The sequence below is a fragment of the Pinus tabuliformis genome, chromosome 7 (assembly GCF_031772625.1).
Source record: "Pinus tabuliformis cultivar Carrire ecotype Pingquan chromosome 7, CPIR1, whole genome shotgun sequence".
Classification (NCBI taxonomy): Eukaryota; Viridiplantae; Streptophyta; class Pinopsida; order Pinales; family Pinaceae; genus Pinus; species Pinus tabuliformis.
The window spans coordinates 521,418,527-521,441,441 of record NC_142293.1 but is presented as its reverse complement, the minus strand read 5'-3'; the positions used below and the strand labels follow the sequence as shown (position 1 = coordinate 521,441,441).

The 22,915-nt window shown below is 36.3% G+C and overlaps 2 pseudogenes; both read left to right on the top strand.

The window, feature by feature from the left end:
- The first annotated feature begins 6,210 nt into the window (after positions 1-6,210).
- On the top strand, positions 6,211-7,401 carry LOC149248358 (nuclear/nucleolar GTPase 2-like; annotated as a pseudogene).
- A 14,057-nt stretch (positions 7,402-21,458) lies between these two features.
- Positions 21,459-22,592, top strand: LOC149248357 (nuclear/nucleolar GTPase 2 pseudogene; annotated as a pseudogene).
- Positions 22,593-22,915: the final 323 nt, after the last annotated feature.

The window sequence follows — 22,915 nt, the reverse complement described above, 5'->3', positions numbered from 1 at the left end:
CTAAAAATGAAGTAGAGGAAGATGATATTGATACCTTGATTAGAAATGACCCCATTACTTGTGTACGATATTATAAAAGTAGAATGAATGCTCTACACCAATTAATTTTACCTGAGTCCAAGTACTTAATTCCAAAATCGAGGAAGCCAACATGAACATGGATTGTTATGGATAAAAAATGCTCCTATCTATGGAACAAGTAGAAACATTGAAATTGAAAGTTTTGTTGACAAGTGCTCTTGTTGTGATTCAAGTAAACTACTTGCAAATCTAAAAACTATTCAACATCATCATCATACAAAAACTTGTAGGAAAGGAAAACAAATGCATTGCAAGTTCAATTTTCCAATTCCACCAATGCGAAAGATGAAAATACTTGAGCTTATGGAATTCGACAATGCAAAAACGAAAGAGGATACAAGAACGATATTGGATACACTACATTGATATTTTTCTTGAGGAATTAGGTATAAGATAATATGATTACATCCATGCAATTAAATGTACTCTGAAATAAAGAATAATTTTATTGTAAAGAGAGCTAACAGAAATATGGGCTAATAGATTTTCTCAACATATTCCATCAATCTGGGGTGAAAATACTGATGCTCAATTTGTACTTGAATCATATGCTACAATTACTTATTATAGTTCATATATGACAAAGCTAGATAAAACAATAACGTTGATGTTTAAACATATATGAAATGATGTTAAGAAACTGACGGTGATATTATAGAAATAATTGCGAGAATTGGGAAATCTTTATTGAACTTACAACAAATGTATGCACAATAAGTTGTGTATATAGTGTTGTCATTGCCACTCAATACTAGTTAAAGAAAATCTATCTTTATTAATACTTCAACAATAGATGATCAAATGATTTTACTAAAAAAACCAAAAGATCTGGAGCGTGAACCAGATGATTCAAAAAACATAGCATGTTTATCAATTATCGACCGCTATGTACAATGACCAAAAAACATTGAACATGTATGCTTAGTGGAATTTGCATTGTGCTATACACTACATGGTAATACAAGAGGAGGATGAGAGACCATACATTATAAGATACATAAAGTATAATAAACATATTGATCCCGATAAATCTTACAAAGAACGATTCATGTTATATGTCTCATATCGTATTGAAGAGAGCAATATTTGACTTGGGAAAATGCATATCTATTATTTAAAGAAATCATAAAATGCAATGAATAAAAGTTCACAAACAAAATAATGACAATGTGGACTGATATTGATAGCATAACAACTGAGCTTGAAAACAGAGAGAGAAAATTGTTTGAAAGAGATATACCTCCATATAAATAAATATACAATGAAAATTTTTATCAAGAATATGATATCGAATCAGATTTTTAATATTTGTAAAAGGCTAGAAATGAAAAATCAATGGTTGAGAGACCTTATCAAGTTGTAAAATAGCCACATATACTAGGAGTAGAATTCAAAAAAATAATGAGAATGCTCAACCCAAAACAAGGAAAAATAGTCAAAGAAATAGTGATGGAAAAAAAATCCAGAATGACCATTGTACATACTTGTAATAAGTAGTGTGGGCATTGGAAAAACATTTACTGTGATAGAATTATTCCAATCTCTAATCCACATGTACAAAATATAGGAATATGACCCAGTTCAGATAAAAGGGATCATAATAGCATATACAGGGAAGATGGTGTTCAATGTGTGTGGTGTAGTGTTGCATTTTACATTTCATTTACCATTTAACAAATCAGAATATCATTCTCTTGAAGGTACAAAGTTAGGACATTAACAAAACATTGTGAACAACTTTGTGTTATGATTATTAATGAGGCACCTTTGATAGGTGCAACATTATTATACCAAGTTGACAAACATTTATCGAAAATAAAGCATACTCTGTTGGCTTATTTTGGAAATATTGAAGTAATATTTTCAAGTGACTTGTTCCAAGTGCAACTGATAAAAAATTCTCTAATTTTTTAGCAACCAATTTTAGCAAAGGAGAAAAAAAACATATGATTTATGGAAAGAAAAAGTAAAATGCTATGAATTACATACCACAATGTGTCAAAAAGAAAATAAATTTGTTGAAATCCTTAACAGAATGCAAGTGAATAAAAAATTTGATGAAGGCATAGAATATATAAACGATAAGTGCTATAGAATTTCTCCACTAGATCCATTGTTTCCATATCTATTTTACAAGAACAAGGATGTACATAAGCATAACAAGAAAATGTTGTTACATGTAAAGGAAGAGCTAATAGTTCTTGATGCGATTGACGAGTATGAAAATAAGGAAATAAGTTATGTAGCATATGAGAAAACAATGAGATTACCCTCAAGAATCTTGATCAAAAGCAATGTTCTCATTGAGCTATATGCAAAAAACTATAATACATAGGATGGCCTTGTTAATGGTGTAGATGGAATATACAAAAAAATATAAAAAGTAGGAAAAATGTTGATATATTATGGATATATTTTTCTAAATCTAAAAATTGGTAAACTACAAAGAAACAAGAATCATGAAATATATGAAAAAATCATTTCATCGAATTTGACTCCAATATTATGTGTTGCAAAATCATTGACATGTCATAGCAAGAGGTTTTAAACTGTAGTGCGGAAACAATTTTCAATACAGTTAGCTTGTGCTAGAACAATTCATCAATCATAGGGTTTAACGTTGAATGAACTTGCATTTGATCCGAGTTCACACATGGACTAGTTTACACAACATTGTCATGTGTTAGAACCATGGAACCATTGTATCTTCTTCAGAAACTAACAGAAAATAACTTTTATGTGAATAAGAAAATATTAGAAGAAATGAAATGCTTAAGAACTGAAGCATCATGGAAATCAGAATACATACACAAGCCAATAGCAAATGAAAATAATTTAATGATTGCCACTTTGAATACAAGAAGTCTACATAAGACAACTTAAATAATCCTTCAAACTAGTACTTTAAATTATATACATTACTTGTAAAACATTTAATACATAGCAAAAAACTTAAATATATAACATAGAATCTAAAAAAATAAATAAATAAATAAATAAAAATAAATTAATTAATTAAAAAACAAACAAATAAAAAAATAATTAAAATAAAAAAATAAAAAATAATTAAAATAATAATAATAATAATAATAATAATAAACAAATAAATAACTAAATAAATTAAATAATAAATAATTATCAATCAGTGAGTCAATTAAAAGCCGACAATAAAAGAAGACATCAAATAATTTTCAATTAACTATTAATAGCTCCATGATTTCATGCTCTCTCTTCTCAAAATACAAATCACATTGCCCTGATGATGGACTCACCAAGCTAGTCCGAAACGTTGGTTTCAGAAAATTGTTCACATGTTTTTCCACAATCATAAAAAAAATTCTACCAACCTGTATGGACTCTCTCTTTAAGAAGTCTACATGCTCATGTTAATGACGTTGTGCGTGATGAAGATCTAATGAATGCTATGATGCTTTGTATCCAAGAAATGCATCTAAACTTTCCCACGTCAAATAATGAATTTTGGAAATTCGATTTCAACATATCAAATTGTATTCATGGAGTACTTACATACAAGAAAACGTATAAATCATATCAATGAAAAACATTTGCAATAATAGAGTCAAACTTGTTTTGTTAGAAGTATACATCCAATGTCGAATATGCATAATAAATGTATATGTTGCACCACTTGTATCTGTTTCAAAAAACATTCAAGAAATAACTATAGAAAAGAAACAATTCACACCTTTTATACTTATTGGAGAGTTCAATATTCAAATCAATTCAAATAGCAAACGAAGTAAAAAATTATTAGAGTACATGCACTCCAACAATTGCAATAAGTAACCATAAATTGTATTTCCAGTAATAAGACAATTTTTTTATCACATTTGGACAAATTTTCCTGTTCAACAATGTCATATTCATATTTCACATTCGTATTAGAGTGTTCATGATGCAGTTCATGCTTGGATACACTTTGTGTGATTCTAATCTTGCATAAGCTATTGATTTTCTTTTGGAGCATTAAACTTTGCTGACAATTACAATGTAATACAATAGGTTCTTATAAATCTTACCTATTTCGTATAGGTTGAAATGAAACATTTGTTTGTTCGTTCTCATGTGGAATCCAAAATGGATAAGTAATTAATTTAATTGTTACAAAGCGATAAGGACCGTAGATTTAGGAATCATATATACTTTTGAGGTATGACTATTCTTAAATATTTAATCATTTGTTTTTTTTGGATAATTTAAATTTTCTCATTGTATTATCATACCTTAAGCTAATTTATGGTTTCACATGTGCAGAAGATGTGAAATTTGCACAAGTGTTGTGTGGAATATGTGGAAATGTTGTTGTTTTTTTTAATTTTCCTTTATTAGTACATTTTCTCCGCTTCACTCATCTTCTTTGCATACTTCCATTTGATGTGACACTTTTTCCATACATTCATGAACTCTTTTTAAGTGCAATTATTTTTTCAGCTAAACTTTATTTAGGGATAACTTGCCTTGAACAAATAGATAGTAGATTACATATTTGAGAACAAAGACACGATATGGTTAACAAATAAGAGGAAAAGGTATTTTCCAATGATTGCACAAAGTTTCATGTGTCTTTGAACTTTTTCAAATATGTGTATATGATTATTCATAAATAAAAATCAACAACGATATGGTAGTGGGGATGGACAAAACAATGAAAGCTCTTCGTAATAGAGATAACTGAGAAAATACCTTGGATTGAGAGTAATTATTGACATCCTATAAGCTAGTTTTCATCATCACAAAGAATACATATTAAGGTAGAAGCAAGGTGCATAATAAGTGGAGAAGATGGTTTTGGAATTTCGAGATTTATTTTCATTAGTTTTCATAAGTGTTAGCTTTGGTATATTCAATTTCTATTTATTGAAAATGTCTCATATAACAAATTTCACACTTGCAATAGTAACAACTGATTTCACACTTGTAGTAGGAAGAACAAGTGATTATATAGGGAACTAAAAAGTTTTGCAGTTAACCAACATTGAGAATGTTATTGATTTTGAGAGTGTTTCAACTACAAAATGAAAATGGCTAATAGAGGAAGAAGAGAAGTTATTTGCACTGATACGATTAATTCAATTTCTCCTATCGAGTAGAAATTTCACTAGTCAACTGCATATGAAAAATATGTGAATCTTCCAATGGAAGAGAAGTACAAAAACAAGATTTGGACTAGCGGATTGGCAAATGATGCATGTGTTCCAAAATTTTTTGATTTTAGAATAATTGTTCATTTGTGCGCAAACAATTTTGATTCAAGAACAAGAGCAATTGTGCTACGAACGAAAAATATCCCTCTGAATTCGAAGGCATTCAAATGGATATTCAATCTACTAGAACCTAATATGCATTTAAAATTGCCAGAAGAAAATAGTTTCCTAGAGTTAGAGGCAGGCGAGGCTAACATTATTGGAGAATTCATTTTTCCAAATTCTTAGGTTCCTTCCGATCTTTCTGTTCTTTATATTTCTTTATTTAAATAACCATTTATGGACTTTTGTTGGCTTTGTGCCTGCATGATGGGTCGAGAAACTACAAAAAATGTTCCAAAATGCATCCTCTATATGCTTTATCACACATACATAAAATATTGTATATTTGACTGGGCTGATATCATTCTTATTGAGTTATATTTTCAGTTAGTCAATTTTTCGAGGACCAATAGGTTCTTCATGATGGCATATCTTATAAAAAAAAAAATTCTAGCCATGTCTTTCATGACTTTCCGTATAATCCTAAATTTAATGTGAATCAAGAACCAATGTAGTTCTGGTATCCTATATTGTGGAAGCATAATGCTTAATTAAACTTTTTCCTAATTCAAGATGTCTTTGTAAAGAAAGTCAATTGCATAATAACTAGACAAGAGCCTCATCGAATATCTGCACAATCCCAGGTTTTCCTATGGGGAAAAAGTATGCATGAAAAAAGAGAAAGTAATACCCTAATTTGAATTTATGGATTTGAAGGTAAGTCATTGCTGCTACCAAAAATTTGTTATAGATAGGTATTTTTTGCTGAAGTCTGTAGGCAATACCATGGCTGGATGGTTATCTCTGAAAGTAAAAAGAAAATAAAATGTATTTCTTTGCCATTTACTATTGGAGAAACACAATGAAGAATGCAAGAGAAACACATGTTGGAGCATTGGAGAGGTCATATGTGGGAAAAGTGGCATTGGATGCCAAGGACCCACAGGGTACAAGGTGTCACCACCTGGAAAAACATTTGAAAGAAAATTGCAAGCATGAGTATCTCATCCTTTTACTGAACAAGTGTGACCTTGTTCCCACTTAGGCTACAAAAGGGTGGCTTCATTTGCTCTCATAAGAGTATCCTACTCTTGCTTTCCATGAGAGCATCAAAAACTCATTTGGGAAGGGTTCACTTCTTTCAATTCTTTGGCAGTTTGCACGTATGAATAATGACAAGCAAGAAATATTAGTTGGCTTCATTGGATATCCTAATGTTGGGAAATCATCCATAATCAATACTTTGCGAACCAGAAATGTGTGCAAAGTAGCACCTATACCAGGTGAGACAAAAGTATGGAAGTATATCACTCTTACAAAGCCCATCTTCTTAATTGATTGCCCTAGGGTTGTTTACCACAACCATGACTCTGAAATGATATTGTGCTCAAGGGAGTGGTTCATGTTGCAAATCTATAGGATGACTCTGAACACATTGGTGAGGTTCTTCATTGAGTGAAAAAGGATTACCTCAAAAGAGCCTACAAGGTGCAGGATTGGACATATGAAAATGACTTCCTCTATCAATTGTGTAAGATATCAGGAAAGCTTTTGAAGGGTGGGGAACCTAACCTAATGCCAACTGCAAATATGGTTTTCATTGGAGAGGGGCCACATTCCTTTCTTTGTCCCTCCTCCTGAAGAAAACGATATTAAATTTATCAAGGTTTCAGGTGAAGCCCATCCAGTGAACGATGATATGGAAAACTTAACTGAGGGAAAGGAAAACAATGAAATAGCCAAGGCTATAGCAAATGTTGTTTCTAATTAGCAGTTGAGAAATGTTCTAGGGTAGAAGAGATTCTTTAGTCATGAAGATGAAAGGAGGGAGGATAATAAAGATCATGATATTTCTTCACATGATGAAACAAATATAAATAATACAAATGATGATTTTAAAGCAACACAAGAGAGCCCAAGGGATTTGATAGATCATGGTGGTGATGATGATGATGATGAGCATGCCCTTACATGGGAAGTTGTGTTAGAAAGTGTTAAAGATAGTATGGGTGTCAACAACTCATCAGTAAAATTATCCAAGAGCGATCAGTAAAAGACAAATTTTGTGCTTCTACAAAAATTTGGTTGAAGTTATGCAATTTATTTTGTACTATATATATTGAGATAATATGCTTGCAACATGTTATTTGAAAAACATAGTAAAATTAGTATTGCAACCCATAATGTGATTTTAAAGGAAAGGAAACTTCCATTATCATTGTCAAATGATCACCAAAAGTAAACAAGGGTGCATCTTCTAGACGCAGAGGCTTTCCAAGATGCATTTAGGCCAAAGCGTAAAAGGAAGCTTGCCTAAGAAACAAAATGTCAAGCATCAATTCGAATTGATGTGAATAAACAAAAAAACCTTGATTCCTAGGTTACAAAGAATGTATTTGCTGCAAGTGAATTGATACCTCTTTTTGACATAAGGTACAAATATTGTTTTTCACAAAGAATGGTAGTATTGAATCATTGGAATGGATGATCAAAGGTTGAGAATGTCTATGAAATGTAGGAAGTACTCTATGATTTCTGAGCACAAAATCAACCTTTGGATTTTGATGAGCTGGCAGTCAAAGACAAATGTGATAACAGAGATCCTATATTTGGCACAAAATCAGTAGATGAGGGAAAGTTCCAAATTTGCAGGGCATTTTTTGGGCAATTAGTTAACATGTGGAAGAGCATCCCAGATCCTTAACACAAATTAGATCTAGTATCCTTAGGAAATCAAGGATAAAGACAAGTGAAGGAATAAGACATAATTGGTAGATCACCTCCATATTTATAGAAGTCTTCAGGGCAGACTTTAATCAATTTGGACATCATCCAACAATTTACCATATTGGTCATTATCATTCCAAATTTCATCCAATAGAAAACTAACAAGAATCCAACTTTCAAAGAACATAGGAGGAAGTCTTGGTAGTATTTTTTCCAACCAACAATATCTCCATAGAATAAACACCTCCATATATTCAAAGAACACTTGGCACATGAAGAATATGTCATAGCAACTTTGTGACCATAAATTTTTCCAAATTGAAACCTTATGCACCTTCTTTGAAATCATTTTAGTTTTTTATTTGTTTCTCATTCCCAATAAATAGGAATAGATAGGATGATTTAATTCGTATTTAAGTTATGATTTGTAATAAACAAAGGGTTGTTGAGGGTGGAGTAAAAGATAGATTTTTCTTTTGATTTGAAAAACTATGGAGTTTCAATACAAGTGATCAATACATAAGTACAAAGCTCTTTTTCTCAAGGATTCCTGTGTCATTAGCTACTAGTGATGTTTTTATTTTAGTGTTTATGTGTTCTTCTCTAAGTTATTCATAAAACATTTTCTTTTTCCATTATTTGAATGAATATTATATGCAGAATTCATCCAAGATAGATTCTCTATTTCATTCCTTTCAGATAATGTCAATGCTTTTCTTCTAAAGTTAAGCATAGAATTCATCCCTGAGATGCTCTATGTTTAATGGGCTACGCTCCTTAATTCCTCTATCATATGCTACAATAGATTCAAACATCCATAAGTCTGATTACCTTGCCCTTGTCATCAAATTGCTCTATAACTAGAGATTGTTCACTTTCATCAAACAGACTCCATGCCTAAAGAACCTCTCCTTTACCTTGCAACCACAAATTTAAAACCAATTTCTTGATCGTCATACCTAGCCTAAAACCCTAAACTGTGATTGATTGAAAATCCATTGAGAGAGAGCCCTTTGTGAACCATTCATTGAAGAGAATCTGGTTTTAAACTCCCCAAATGATACACCATTTATTCATGAGTCTTCATCCTTGGAGTTGACAACTTCAGAAATTTTAAAATGTCGAAACAACACTTTGATTGAGAACCCTGAAGAGCCATTTGTAAATATTTCTTTTATTCAAGATGAAAATTCAATTGAATATTTACAAGAATATACAAAACCTGTCCTTTACCTTGATGATGAGAAGGTCGAACAATTTGTTGCCATATATTCCATGATGTTGAAAATGAAGGTATAAAATAGGGACATGTTGTAGTTATTAATAAAAAGAGTGCTTGTGTTTTTGTTGATCTTCAAAATGGGGTTATATTTCTTGTTTTTCAAGATCCTTTGAACAATCAATTAGAATCATCAGGAAAAGCTAATTTTGGAGCATTCTTGGATCATTGGGGTCTCTTCAGTTGGAAGTTTGAGTTGCTATCTTTCAAGATTTTCTTTCTTTTTGAAGAAAGTATCAACAAGATTCTATTTAATAGTCATCTGATTGATTGGATTTATTGGCATTTTTATGTTGCTTGAATCAAGCACTCAGATATAGGTTTGAGTTTCAGGACAGGTCACAAATTGCAGGTTGAGTGGTGTGAGAACTATTGAATGGACAGGAATGGGAGTTGCGGTTTTTCTGTGCCCCATAGGGGGGACATCATCCCCAATTGGAGCCAACATTATCACATGATAAATTTTGCAAAAAAAATATTAGTCTCTAAGAAAAAGTTTTTTCTTGTTGTTGTAGCGGTTGCACACCCTCCAAAATTTTGGCCTATACTAAAATTTCAAAGCCTATTGTGGATCATGTGATCCATAGTTTCTTAGTCACTTATGGGTAAGTTGATGATCTCAAGCTCCCCTCTTTGATCTTAAGAGTCATTCATGCTTTTATCTTTATATAGTATGTGTCATCTTTGGGCATGGGGATTATCGCTTGTCATGCAAAGGGAAGTTTGTTTTGCTTCAAGGGGAAATATTTGTGAGGATGGATTGTCCTCACCACATAGACATGTTTCACACTCATTTCATGCACTCTTACACAAGTGTTTCCTTTATCCTCCCAAATTCTATCATTGAAGCCACACTTGTTGTAAACTGCCACAAAGGTTGTTGCATTAAGCGAAGTATGTGTTATATGTTCTGGATGTTCTATGTTGTATCACTAAGTGTTCAAGTGTGTGATCATAATCAAGTTCATCACTTTTCACATCGGTTCCATTGATCCCACACTTAGCCCAATTTTGGAGTTTCCCTAGAAACCTAGCCTCATCCAACTTTTCATAACTGCGCACTTCGCATCTACAACCATCAAGCTTTTCCCTTACCTGTTGGAACTGCATAATGCATAGAAATCCCATCCTCCCTTGGCATCCAAAATTGCACAATGGTTTCCTCCAGTGTCCTTCCCTCAGCTAGAAGCCAATGTCTCTAGAAACTATGCAGTTTTGTCCCTCAAAAATCTTAGTCGCCCAATTTTCCTTGCATCCTAAAACTATGCAGATGTGTCCCACAACTTCCCAGTATGCCTTGCATCTTGAAATTGCGCAGGTGTGTCCTCCCAGGGCCTCATCTCGTAGTAGTCACTGCCCACTGAAACTGCACAATTGTGTCTCTCATGGGCCATGAAGAAAGATGACATGCTAGATGACTCTCAAGGAGCTGAGAAGAAAGATAAGTAGACCATAGAAACCAAGGTATGATAGAAGATGGAGACCGCATGAAGACGCAATTTGATGCATAACCCTTTGGAGGGTAGGTATGGAAAATAAAGCACATATTTTAAAATACACCTCTTAGTGTAGATTGAAGGATTGCTTATCATTTTCATATCATTTTGTCTTCAATGGCATGCATGGTTGCAAGCACTGAAAGTCATTCTAGGTGTTTCCTCTACGTGTCTTGCTCCCTTTTGCTTATTGGATCAATTGTCATCTTTTGACATGTTGGGTTGTTATGTCATGTTTTCAAACCGTTCTGGTGACCATGAAGGTTGGTATTTGTGTATACAAGTTGTTCTAGCCATGTAAACACCTATCACACTCATACATAAAGTTGTAAGCACTATCGCACAAGTGTCGTCGCGGTCATCCAATGGTCTATCCCAAGTGTCACACTTGTTGCTTTTAACTCTAGAAAGTCTCACACAGGCAATGCTTTTTCTTTTTGTTGTTTTTGTGGTCTATGTTTCCATGTTGTCGAAGTATGTTAAGTGTGTGATAAAAATGTTGAGTCCTCACAAGTTCACTTGCCTCCCACACTTAGCCATTTTTCTGAAAATCCTTCCGACCAGACAACCCCATCTTACCAGACTTCGACTAAGCTACACTGCATCGTCTCAACCCTTAGTGGTGCTGCTCTGTTTCCTAGAACTATGTAGTTCTTGAGTCTATCCTCTGGGTCAGTTGCACTGCACAATCCCAGAGGGGAGCAAATTGTGTAGAAATTGCCTCAAATCCCAACCTGAAATGCACACTTCGCAAGATTAGTCATCAAGCCTCATCCCTACCTATTAGAACCCCATAATGCATAGAGATATGAACTTGCTTTTCCCTCCATAACTGTGTAGATATTTCCTCCCAGTGACCTCCCTCAATTGGGACTCACTGCTCTTATAAATTGCACAAAATTGTCCTCTCTAGTCCCTCTGTTGCCATGTCTTGTATTCCTAAGAAAACTATGCAGAGGTGCCCCCTAGGGTCCCACCTTGCAACTGCCACTAGCTATCTCAACTGTGCGATCCTGTCTCCCAGTGGCCTCTGTGCAATTTTCCCTAACAGTGAAGATTGTGCCCCAGAGTTCCTCATCTAAGCCTGAGCTACGTTTTGCGCAGTCTTAGTGACCAGTATCCCTCCCTGTCACCTAGAAATGCACAGTGCACAATTACTGAGCCCTCTTCCCAGTCTGTCATCTTTCCTAGGCCCAGACCATGGAAAACAATGCATCGTCTTAGACTAGGATTTTTTATATTTAATGTCGTCCCATCATGAGTGAATTGTAGGAACAGGTAGACTAATAGATCATGGTGAGACGATGAACAAGATGAAGAAAGAGTGAACATGCTAGAAGACTTACTTGTAATTGGATAGATGAAAGAAGCTCAAGCGAAAGGAACACATGCATGTAACCATATTACAAGACCAAGACCATTGAAGACCCCACAACATCAAGTCATGTGAAGGTGAAGACAAAGCACATCCAAGAACGCATCCATCACTCAACAACAACAACAACTTGACATTACCACCATAGCTAGCTATTCCATGTCAACAATGTCATGTCAAGTTGTATCATGAGTTGTCTAGGCCTCATCACTACTATGGACCATATCTGTTGTAACCGAATGTAATGTAAAGTGAAATTCCAACGAACACACAACGAAGATGAAGAGTCATGTCAGTTGAAAAGTCATAGGAAGTTGAATGGTCATGAGGGTAGTCCAAGAGACACAAGGGTAAAGCATCACCCTTGGCTATGCATACCCCTCCCATTGTATGATCAATGAATTTTCACCGCGGCTCCTCCCACGAAGCATAGAGAGTTTTCAGTCAATTCTTTAAGGAGCGGGGAGTGGATCTAATGTCCCACTATTGGGGCTAGTGATGTATGATGTACATATGTGCCTTGGAACTTTTGGTTAATGCAAAATCATGTTCACATCAACATGTTTTCATGCATGTATTGTGGATGTTTGTAAGAATATTCTTTCAGCATTTGTAATTCATGTTCATTTCACATGTACTAAGATAGTTGAACTATTTCAGTTTTTTTAGTACTTAGCTTGTTGGGAATGTGTTGTATTGGTTATCACTGTTATCTCATCCTTGTGGACTACCCTGCATGATACTAGACATACCTCCCTCGCTTACTAATTATAATGACCATCACATCTGTTGTGGACTACTCTGCTAGATGGTGGACGACTATTCCCGTGTACTTTGGTTTTAATGTCTTTCGCGTCTGTTGTGGACTATTCTGCTAGATGTTGGACAAAACTTTTTGGTTCATGTGTGTCTCTTCCAGGGTGGTACTACTACCTCTCACTTAGAGGCTCACTTTACTCTCCCCCCCCTTTTTTAGTAAGAGAACCTTGACACAATTATGTTACGCACTCACCAGGCACACTTACCATGCTATTTGAAGATACCAATGTAACACTGTCATGTGATGATAGCTAGATCCAAGACAGATCTCTAAGTATATGGATACTGGGCCTTTATACCGGATGGGACTCCTACACCAAATGGTGTGAGGTCTAGTTGGGACTTCATATCAAGGAGATCCCCTTGGTTGACAAATTTCCAGCACCATCAACAAAATGGCGCTAGAAGGAGGGCCAGATGATAGGTTGCACCCGTAGAGTCTAGTTTGAATATCTTATTCTAAAATGATTCTTCTTGAAATCATAATCCTGAGATGTTTTTCTAAAAAGCCTAGTTGTACCATCCCTGTGGAAGTTATCCATGACCTGTCCAAGTTGAAGTTCAATGGTGAGGGTGAACTGTCTTTTCATGTGCATGTGCTTCAAGTTATGACTCTTTTTATCGTCACCAAATAAAGTCCAAAGGTGTCTAGGCTATATTACTCACCCTCACATTCGAAGGTCGTGTTGAACACTGGTGTCATGCATCACCTATTGCTTCTATCGATTCATTTGGTCAGCTTACTGAGTTGATGATGAAATCTTTCGATAAGTATAGCCATCGGGATGTCTATGAAAAAATATTTTGTTTAAGAATGGAGACTGATGAATTAGTTGAGCAATTTTCTGATCGGTTCCTTCACCTTTGTTGCGAAATTCCTGAAAAAATTTTGAACTCAGGTTTCTTGAGACAAGAGTTTAGATGCTTGGTTCATGTCTCCTAATATGGTGAACCTCCTGATTTCCCTTCTTCTCCAAATCTTGTAGATTATGAGGAACCTTAGATTATAGAGGAGGATACCACCACCCCATTTGTTCCTTATCCTCCTCCTTTTCCAGTCCCGACATTGGTTCCCCCTTGCAGTGATCATGAAGTTGAGAAATTTGTGCATCAATTCCCTAACCCATCTTCTCATCCATCTCCCACCTCAATGGAGGAAATTATATAATGGCTCAGGAAGCCTACAACGTAGACCCACTCCTCCATTCCACAAGAGGATGTCACCATTCATAACTCAAGTCTCGAATCTGATATGCATCTTTGCCATCCTCTATCATCTACAAGACATGACTCCTTGTACCATGACTCACTTGATCAATCTGCTTCACCAGCCAATTGTTCACATTCCCTTAAATCTCAAGTTGCCTGTCCAAATTACGATGAGGTGCAAAGCAGTCACAATACACAGGCAGAGGATCATAAAGGTGAGGACACTATCAATCTTCCCTCTATGTTTCAAAATTGTTTGCATCAAAACAATGAGCTTCCATTCTTGAACGATTCTCAATCTGCTAATCTTGATGGAACATCTTGTACAATCAATTCTTTCAATCAATCCCTAGCCTTGGGAGGTAGTCATCCCAATGATGATAACTCCATGAATTTATGACGTGACAAATGCCCAATCACATCATGTGATATTCCAATTTCTCATGAAGATTCTAATTCATATCTAGAATGTTCTTTGGTCAAAGAAGACGTCCATATCGAAGCTTCCTCTTCACCTCACTTCCCCTTGCATCCTACCATTCACAATGCATCTACATGAGGCATAGATACTCCATATTCTCTTGCTTGTTCATTCGATGAATTATCTCCTCGATTGACACAAGGCGGTGAGGTTTTCCATGATGAAGTTGAAAACATTAAAATTGTAGAAGACTCTTCCCACCCCTCAACATCTCTTCTTTTTCATGAAGATAACTCGTCAAATAAGCGTGTTCATGAGATATCACCAATTCATTTATCTTTGGACGTACCATCAGAAGAGCCTCTTCAATTGAGTAATCTGGTTGTCGTTGAAGCTAAAAAATATGGTGATAGAGATGGTTGCCATCTGGAGAGCAGTTTTGAAATTAGCAACAACAACCACCCTCAAGCCATGTATGATCTGGTTCAAGCTTCAAAATGTGTTTCTACAATTCTGGAAAGTTTTGAGACCTACCAGGGAGTTGAGGCACTTCAACGTCCATTGATGGTTGTGTCAAGATCTCATGACTCTAGTAAGCCCCCTAAAATAAATCATATATGGTTTCTATCACACAATCTGTCTATCTGCATGGTTGCACTCAATTTGAATTCCCATGTAAGTAATGTTTGGTATTCCCAGTATGATCTCTCAAATTTTCAAATTTTCACTTATGACCAAATTCACAAATCTATTACAACGCATCTGCCTTCATGCAATTCTCTCATGAAATGATGGGATTGTGAAGTTGATCATCCCAAACACTAACTTTGCCAGCAATCATACTTATCAAATTCCCCCCTTCATGGTCAACTCCGTGGTCTTCTTGCAAATCTTGTACTGCAAATATATTCGCTCATCACTCCAAAAATATCCCTGGGTGTTGATGAATACACAAGCTATCACACAAATCAAGTTCCTCTCCATTCACCATGCCTCAACTTGTTTCATGCATTCACGGTTCTAGCATCCTTTTTAAATTCTTGTGATCACTATGATACTTGTGCAATTCATCACTAGTTGTCGGAAGGTGGTCCATCATATCTAGCTCACAACGAACTTGCCATCGATTGTTTAGATCATTCGCAAGATTGTTCAAATGGATTTTTCTTTGTTCATTACAAACTGGGAATCTGATGTCTCAATCAGTTCGTCTGAACAATTCTCTATCTTGGGTGACTGTCATTCAATTTATCATTTTCCCATTAGCACATCCAATGACAGTTGCTTCGTGTGCTCTGATCTTCATTGCTTAACATCTCTCTCTTCAGACTTTCGTCAAGAAGGTGAGGCACTTCAACCTTCGCTAATGGTTATGGCAGGTCCTCACTATATTGGCATGACCACTAAGGATGATCATATCTATTTTTCTTCACAAGATTCCCATCGTGATCCTACTTCTCGAATCCAAAATTCACATTTTCAAAGATCACGAAGCTTTCAAGACGACCATCATGGATTTCACAATCCAATCGCTAAATGGCTGGAACAATTTTACTTGGCAAGCTCTGTTGCAGACAGCAAGTTTCAATCCTTCCTCGTGCTTGCTAAGAAGCTCGGTGCAGATGTAGACACAGTCATAAGAGGCTTCCCAGGTTTGTTGAAAAGTGGTATCCATCAAAGAGGTAAGCATGTGGATTGGGTAAAAGTAGTGGTTGTGACATGTCTTTCTGACCACAGGCAAGACCTTCCTTCCCGTGTGCAAGTTTCAAGTTTTTGTATTTTCTGTTGCACATCACTTTTTATTTGTTTTAATCATTTGCATCTTTGTGGATGCAGGTCGAGAATGACTATGGTGGCTTCATTAGAAATTTCATTACACGTAACCCCGAATGTTTAGCTATTAAGATAGGAGTATGATTAGTTGCATCTTAGTTTTCCTTTCCTTGCACTCATCTTGCACTCATTCTCGGTAGTTCATTCTAGTTTTATTACTTTGTTTTCATATAATTATCTCTTTAATCATTTTGTTCTCTTATCTTTCAATTTTGGTTTCTTGGTTTTGTGTCTTCTTTCTTTTTGTTTTTTTTCCTTCCTTGTTCAGTTTTCCTTTTGCTTTCACTACGCGAATAAGTGTTGTGCCTGGACCTGCACCCTGGCTTCTGAATGTGTATGTGGCTGAAGTTCAAAGAGTCTTGTCATTCTGCAACCCTTGGCTAGTTATGTGGCTATATTCTTTTTGTTTAGTTACAACTTCTGGTTGATGAAGTCTTGACAGAAAATAAGATCCATTTGTAAGGAGAGGTTTGGTCTAACCACGAGTCTGTGTCCAGTCTGGGAACCTCATGCCTATACTCATTTTTCTACTTTGGTGTGTGCAAGCTTATCCAACTAGTAGAAATAGAGAAGGGGAAAATCTAAAAGAGTGCTAAGTGACCTATTCAAAAATTATGAGAAATTAGTCAGTTACGACTACCTCTCATGGAAATGGTCATACGTTTGAATGACTTACTTAACGCAGTTGAATCCCAAAAATGATATCTAATATAATGCACTGCGTAAATCCCCCATACTTAAATTCAAAAAGAGTCAAGGGATCTCTACTTGAATGGTTCATGAGGCACAATACTTGCTAAGGTTTTGCAAATGGGGTAGCAAGCTAAGTGGGCTTGATTGTGGGAAAAACTCCATAGTTAAGCGCGCTTGAGCCAGAGGAGTTCTGGGATGGGTGACCTCCTGGGAAGTCCTGGTTACCAGGTGCAAGCCCTGGAAGTGATGATTGATGCTATGTGATTCGTTCTCCACATTTCACTAGTTTCAATCCCACTTCTTCACCCCTGTGAGCATCACCCGATGCAATGAGTGCTAAGTGACCTATTCAAAAATTATGAGAAATTAGTCAGTTACGACTACCTCTCATGGAAATGGTCATACGTTTGAATGACTTACTTAACGCAGTTGAATCCCAAAAATGATATCTAATATAATGCACTGCGTAAATCCCCCATACTTAAATTCAAAAAGAGTCAAGGGATCTCTACTTGAATGGTTCATGAGGCACAATACTTGCTAAGGTTTTGCAAATGGGGTAGCAAGCTAAGTGGGCTTGATTGTGGGAAAAACTCCACAGTTAAGCGCGCTTGAGCCAGAGGAGTTCTGGGATGGGTGACCTCCTGGGAAGTCCTGGTTACCGGGTGCAAGCCCCGGAAGTGATGATTGATGCTATGTGATTCGTTCTCCACATTTCACTAGTTTCAATCCCACTTCTTCACCCCTGTGAGCATCACCCGATGCAATGAGTGCTAAGTGACCTATTCAAAAATTATGAGAAATTAGTCAGTTACGACTACCTCTCATGGAAATGGTCTTACGTTTGAATGACTTACTTAACGCAGTTGAATCCCAAAAATGATATCTAAGAAAACCTGAATCAGAGGTATTTACATGCTTCTCTAAAGGAACAACCTCTCTTGCTCTCAATAAGTCAGGATCCCTCTTCCACCCCAAAAATAGATAAGTTCTGATGCACATTTCTCTTTCAAAATTAAATAAAGGCGAAAGAAGAGAAAAGCTTCCACATAGAGAGGTGAAGCAGGCAACTCCACTGGAGTACTGTCCAGGCTCGTTGGCAGTGGTGAAATGCTTGTGTTTGTGCGTGACTCCACTGGGGTACTTTCTAGGCCTGCTAGAAGTGAAGAAACACCAAATATGAAAAACTATGCTCTAAAAATCTTAAGCTCGCAAGCTAAACTACCCTTCCCAATTCGAAACACTATGATCTGGCTAAATATTATGCTGTGTTCAACCGAGTAGGTACAAAGAGGATCATTTCTGCCCATGGGGTAAGTGGGTAAGCCAAAGTAATATGCACAATGAACAAATAATCCCTTATGGACCAATTCCCTACACTGAATGAACCAAGGCAGAGAAGCTGGAATTCAACCAGTGTGTTGCCAAGTGTTGTAGCGGCTGCAACACCCTCCAAAATTTTGGCTTGTACTCAAATTTCGGAGCCTACTGTGGATCCTGTGATCGATCGTTCCTTAGTCACTTATGGTTAAGTTTATGATCTCAAGATCCCCTCTTTGATATTAAGAGTTGTTCATGCTTTTATCTTTACATAGTATGTGTCATCTTTGGGTATGGGGATTATCGCTTGTCAGGCAAAGGGAAGTTTGTTTTGCTTCAAGGGTAAATATTTGTGAAAATGGGTTCTCCTCACCACATATACATGTTTCACACTCATTTCACACACTCTTACACAATTTTCATCTTTATCCTCCTAAAGTCTATCATCAAAGCCACACTTGTTGTAAGCTTCCACAAAGGTTGTTGCATTAAGTGAAGTATGTGTTATATGTTATGAATGGTCTATGTTGTATCACTAAGTGTTCAATTGTGTGATCATAGTCAAGTTCTATCACTGTTAACATCAGTTCCACTGATACCACACTTATCCAAATTTTAGAGTTTCCCTAGCAACCTAGCCTCATCTAGCTTTCCTGAACTGCGCACTTTGCATCTGCAACCCCCAAGCTCTTCCCTTGCCTATTGGAACTGTGAAATGCACAAAAATCCTAGCCTCCCTTGGCATCCAAAACTGCACAATGGTTTCCTCTAGTGTCCTTCCCTCAAGCGAAACCCATTGTCTCCATAAAATGCACAATTTTGTCCCTCAAGCATCTCAGTTGTCCAGATTTCCTTGCATCCTAAAAATGCGTAGATGTGCCCACAACTACCCAGTCTACCTTGCATCCTGAAGGAGCATCCTGAAACTGCGGAGTCTTCCCAGCCTGTCATCTGTCCCAGGCCTAGACGATGGAAAAAAATGCATCTTCTTAGACTAGGAGGTTTTGGATTTAGTGTCGTCCTGTCATGAGTGAATTGTAGGAACAAGTACACTGATAGATCATGGTGAGATGATGAACGAGATGAAGAAGGAGTGAACATGCTAGAAGTTACTTGCAGTTTGATGGACAAAAGAAGCTCAACTGAAAGGAACACATGCATGTAACCATCTTACAAGACCAATACCATTGAAGACCCCACAACATCAATCCATGCAGAGGTGAAGACAAAGCACATCCAAGAACACATCCATCACTTAGCAGCAACAACAGCTTAACATTGCCACCACAACTAGCCAGTCCATGTTAGCAGTGTCATGTCAAATTGTGTCATGTGTTTTCAAGGCCACATCACTACTATGGGACATATCTATTGTAACCAAATTTAATGTAAAGTGAAAGTCCAATAGACACACGATGAAGATGAAGAGTCATGTCAGTTGAAAATTAGTAGGAATTTGAATGGTCATGAGGGTAGTCCAAGAGTCACAAGGGTCATGCATCACCCTTGGATATATATACCCCTCCCATTATATGAGTAAGGAATTTTCACCTTGGATCCTCCCACGAAGCATAGAGAGTTTTTAGTTAGTTCTTTGAGGAGCAACGAGTGGCTCCAATGTCCCACAACTCAGACTAGTGATGTATGATGTACATATGTGTCTTGGAACTTTTGATTAATACAAAAGCATGTTCAGGCCAACATGTTTTCATGCATGTCTTATGGATGTTTGTAAGTCTATTCTTTCGGCATTTGTAATTCATGTTTGTTTCACATGTACTAAGATAGTTGAACTATTTCGGTTGTTTTAGTACTTACCTTGTTGGGAATGTGTTTTATTGGTTATCACTATTGTCTCATCCTTGTGGACTACTCCGTACGATACTAGAAAAACCTTCCTTTCTTACTGGTTATAATGAACGTCACATCCGTTTTGGACTACTTTGTTGGATGGTGGATGAGTATTCCCATGTACTTTGGTTTTAATGATTATTGTGTCCATTGTGAACTATTCCACTGGATGCTGGACAGACCCTTTCTGGTTCACCTGTGTCTCTTCCTGGGTGGTACTACTACCTATCACTTAGAGGCTCACTTTACTCTCCCCCCTTTTGCATTAAGAGAACCTTGACATAGTTATGTTATGCACTTACCAAGCACACTTACCTTGCTGTTTGAAGATACCAGCGTAACACTCTCATGTGTTGATAGCAAGAGCCAAGGAAAATCTCTAAGTATATGGAAACCGAGCCTTTATCCCAGATGGGACTCCTACACCAAATGGTGTGAGGTTTAGTTAGAACTTCATATCGGGGATATCCCCTTGGTTGATGGATTTCCAGCACAGTCAACACTTGTATAGACCCAATTATGCCCTCGGACTACTTAGTTTGGTATGTAGACTTTCAAGCTCACTTTGTCTTTTACAGCCTATTTTTTCTTCTTAGGCTTATGACATAATTTTATAATTTTTATCAAAAAAAATATGGCTGTGGGCCCATCTCCACATCAAAACCACAAGCCAACACCAAGTCTAAGGTTGAATACCAACACAAGTGCTAAGCCAAAGCCAAGCGAAAGAGAAGCCACCGAGGAGTTCACAAGGGAGGAGCATATTGTGTTCAATTGATCGATGTATTGCATATACACTAGTGTATATAAACACTAATTAATCCTTTCCCATAATAGATGTGGGATAAGTCTCAATCTGCAAATAAAAAATGTGCCAAACAAAATAGGGTTAAACCCTAGTGCTAGGGTGAAAAGAGTTGATTTCCTAAAAGATGGAGGATCAACATTGTTACTGTAGGGTTCTGGAGTTGTTTTTGAATGTGTGGGCATATCATAGTGCAAGAAGAATGATTTATGTGAACCTATAAAAAGTTGTCATGCAAGAGAAACACATGTTGGAGCATCGGAGAGGTCATATGTGGGGAAAATGGTCTTAGATGCCAGGGACACTTAGGGTACAAGGTGTCACCACCTGGAAAAACATTTGAAATAAAATTGCAAGTATGAGCTTATCATCCTTTTACTGAAAAAGTGTTACCTTGTTCTTGCTTGGCTACAAAAGGGTGGCTTCATGTGTTCTCACGAGAGTATCCTACTCTTTCTTTCCATGCAAAACTCATTTGGAAAAGGTTCACTTCTTTCAGTTCTTTGGTAGTTTTCACATATGAAGAATGACAAGCAGGCAATATCAGTTGGCTTCATTGGATATCCTAATGTTGGGAAATCATCCGTAATCAATACTTTGTGAACCAAAAATGTGTGAAAAGTATTACCTATACCAGGTGAAACAAAAGTATGGCAGTATATCACTCTTACAAAGTGCATCTTCTTAATTGACTGTCCTGGGGTTGTTTACCACAATCATAAATCTGAAACAAATAGTGTGCTCAAGGGAGTTGTTCACGTTACAAATCTATAGGATGCATCTAAATAGATTGGTGAGGTTCTTGTCGAGTGAAAAGGGATTACCTCAAAAGAGCCTACAAATTGTAGGATTGGACATATGACAATGACTTCCCCTGTCAATTGTGCAAGATATCAGGCAAGCTTTTGAAGGGTGGGGAACCTAACCTAATGATAGCTGCAAAGATGGTTTTCATTGGAGAGGGGTTGCATTCCTTTCTTTATCCATCTTCCTAAAGCAAATGATAGTAAATTTATCAAGGTTTCATTTGAAGCCCATCCTGTGAATGATGATATGGAAAACTTAACTGAAGGAAAGGAAAACAATGAAATAAGCAAGGCTATAGCAAATGTTGTTGCTAATAAGTAGTTGAGAAATGTTCCAGTGCAGAAGAGCTTCTTTAGTCATGAATATGAAAGGAGGGAGGATAATAAAGATCACAACATTGCTTCACATGATGAAATTAATATAAATAATACAAATGATGATGTTAAAGCAACACATGAGAGCCCAAGGGAATTGAAAAATCATGGTGGTGGTGGTGGTGGTGGTGGTGATGATGAGTAGGCTCTTACATGGGAAGCTGTGTTCAAAAGTGTTAAATCTAGTATGGGTGTCAACATCTCATTAGTAAAATTATCCGAGAGAGATCAGTAAAGGACATATTTTGTGCTTCTACATAAAGTTGCTTGAATCTATGCAATTTATTTTGTACTATATATCTTGAGATAATATGTTTGCAACCTATTATTTGAAAAACATAGTAAATTTAGTGTTGCAGCCCATAATGTGATTTTAAAGGAAAGGAAACTTCCATTATTGTTATTAAATGATCACCAAAAGAAAACAAGGGTGCATCTTCTGGACATAGAGGATTTCCAAGATACATTTGGGCCAAAGCGTAAAAGGAAGCTTTCCTAAGCAACAAAAAGCTAAGTATCGATTCTAATTTATGTGAATAAACAAACAAACCTTGGTTC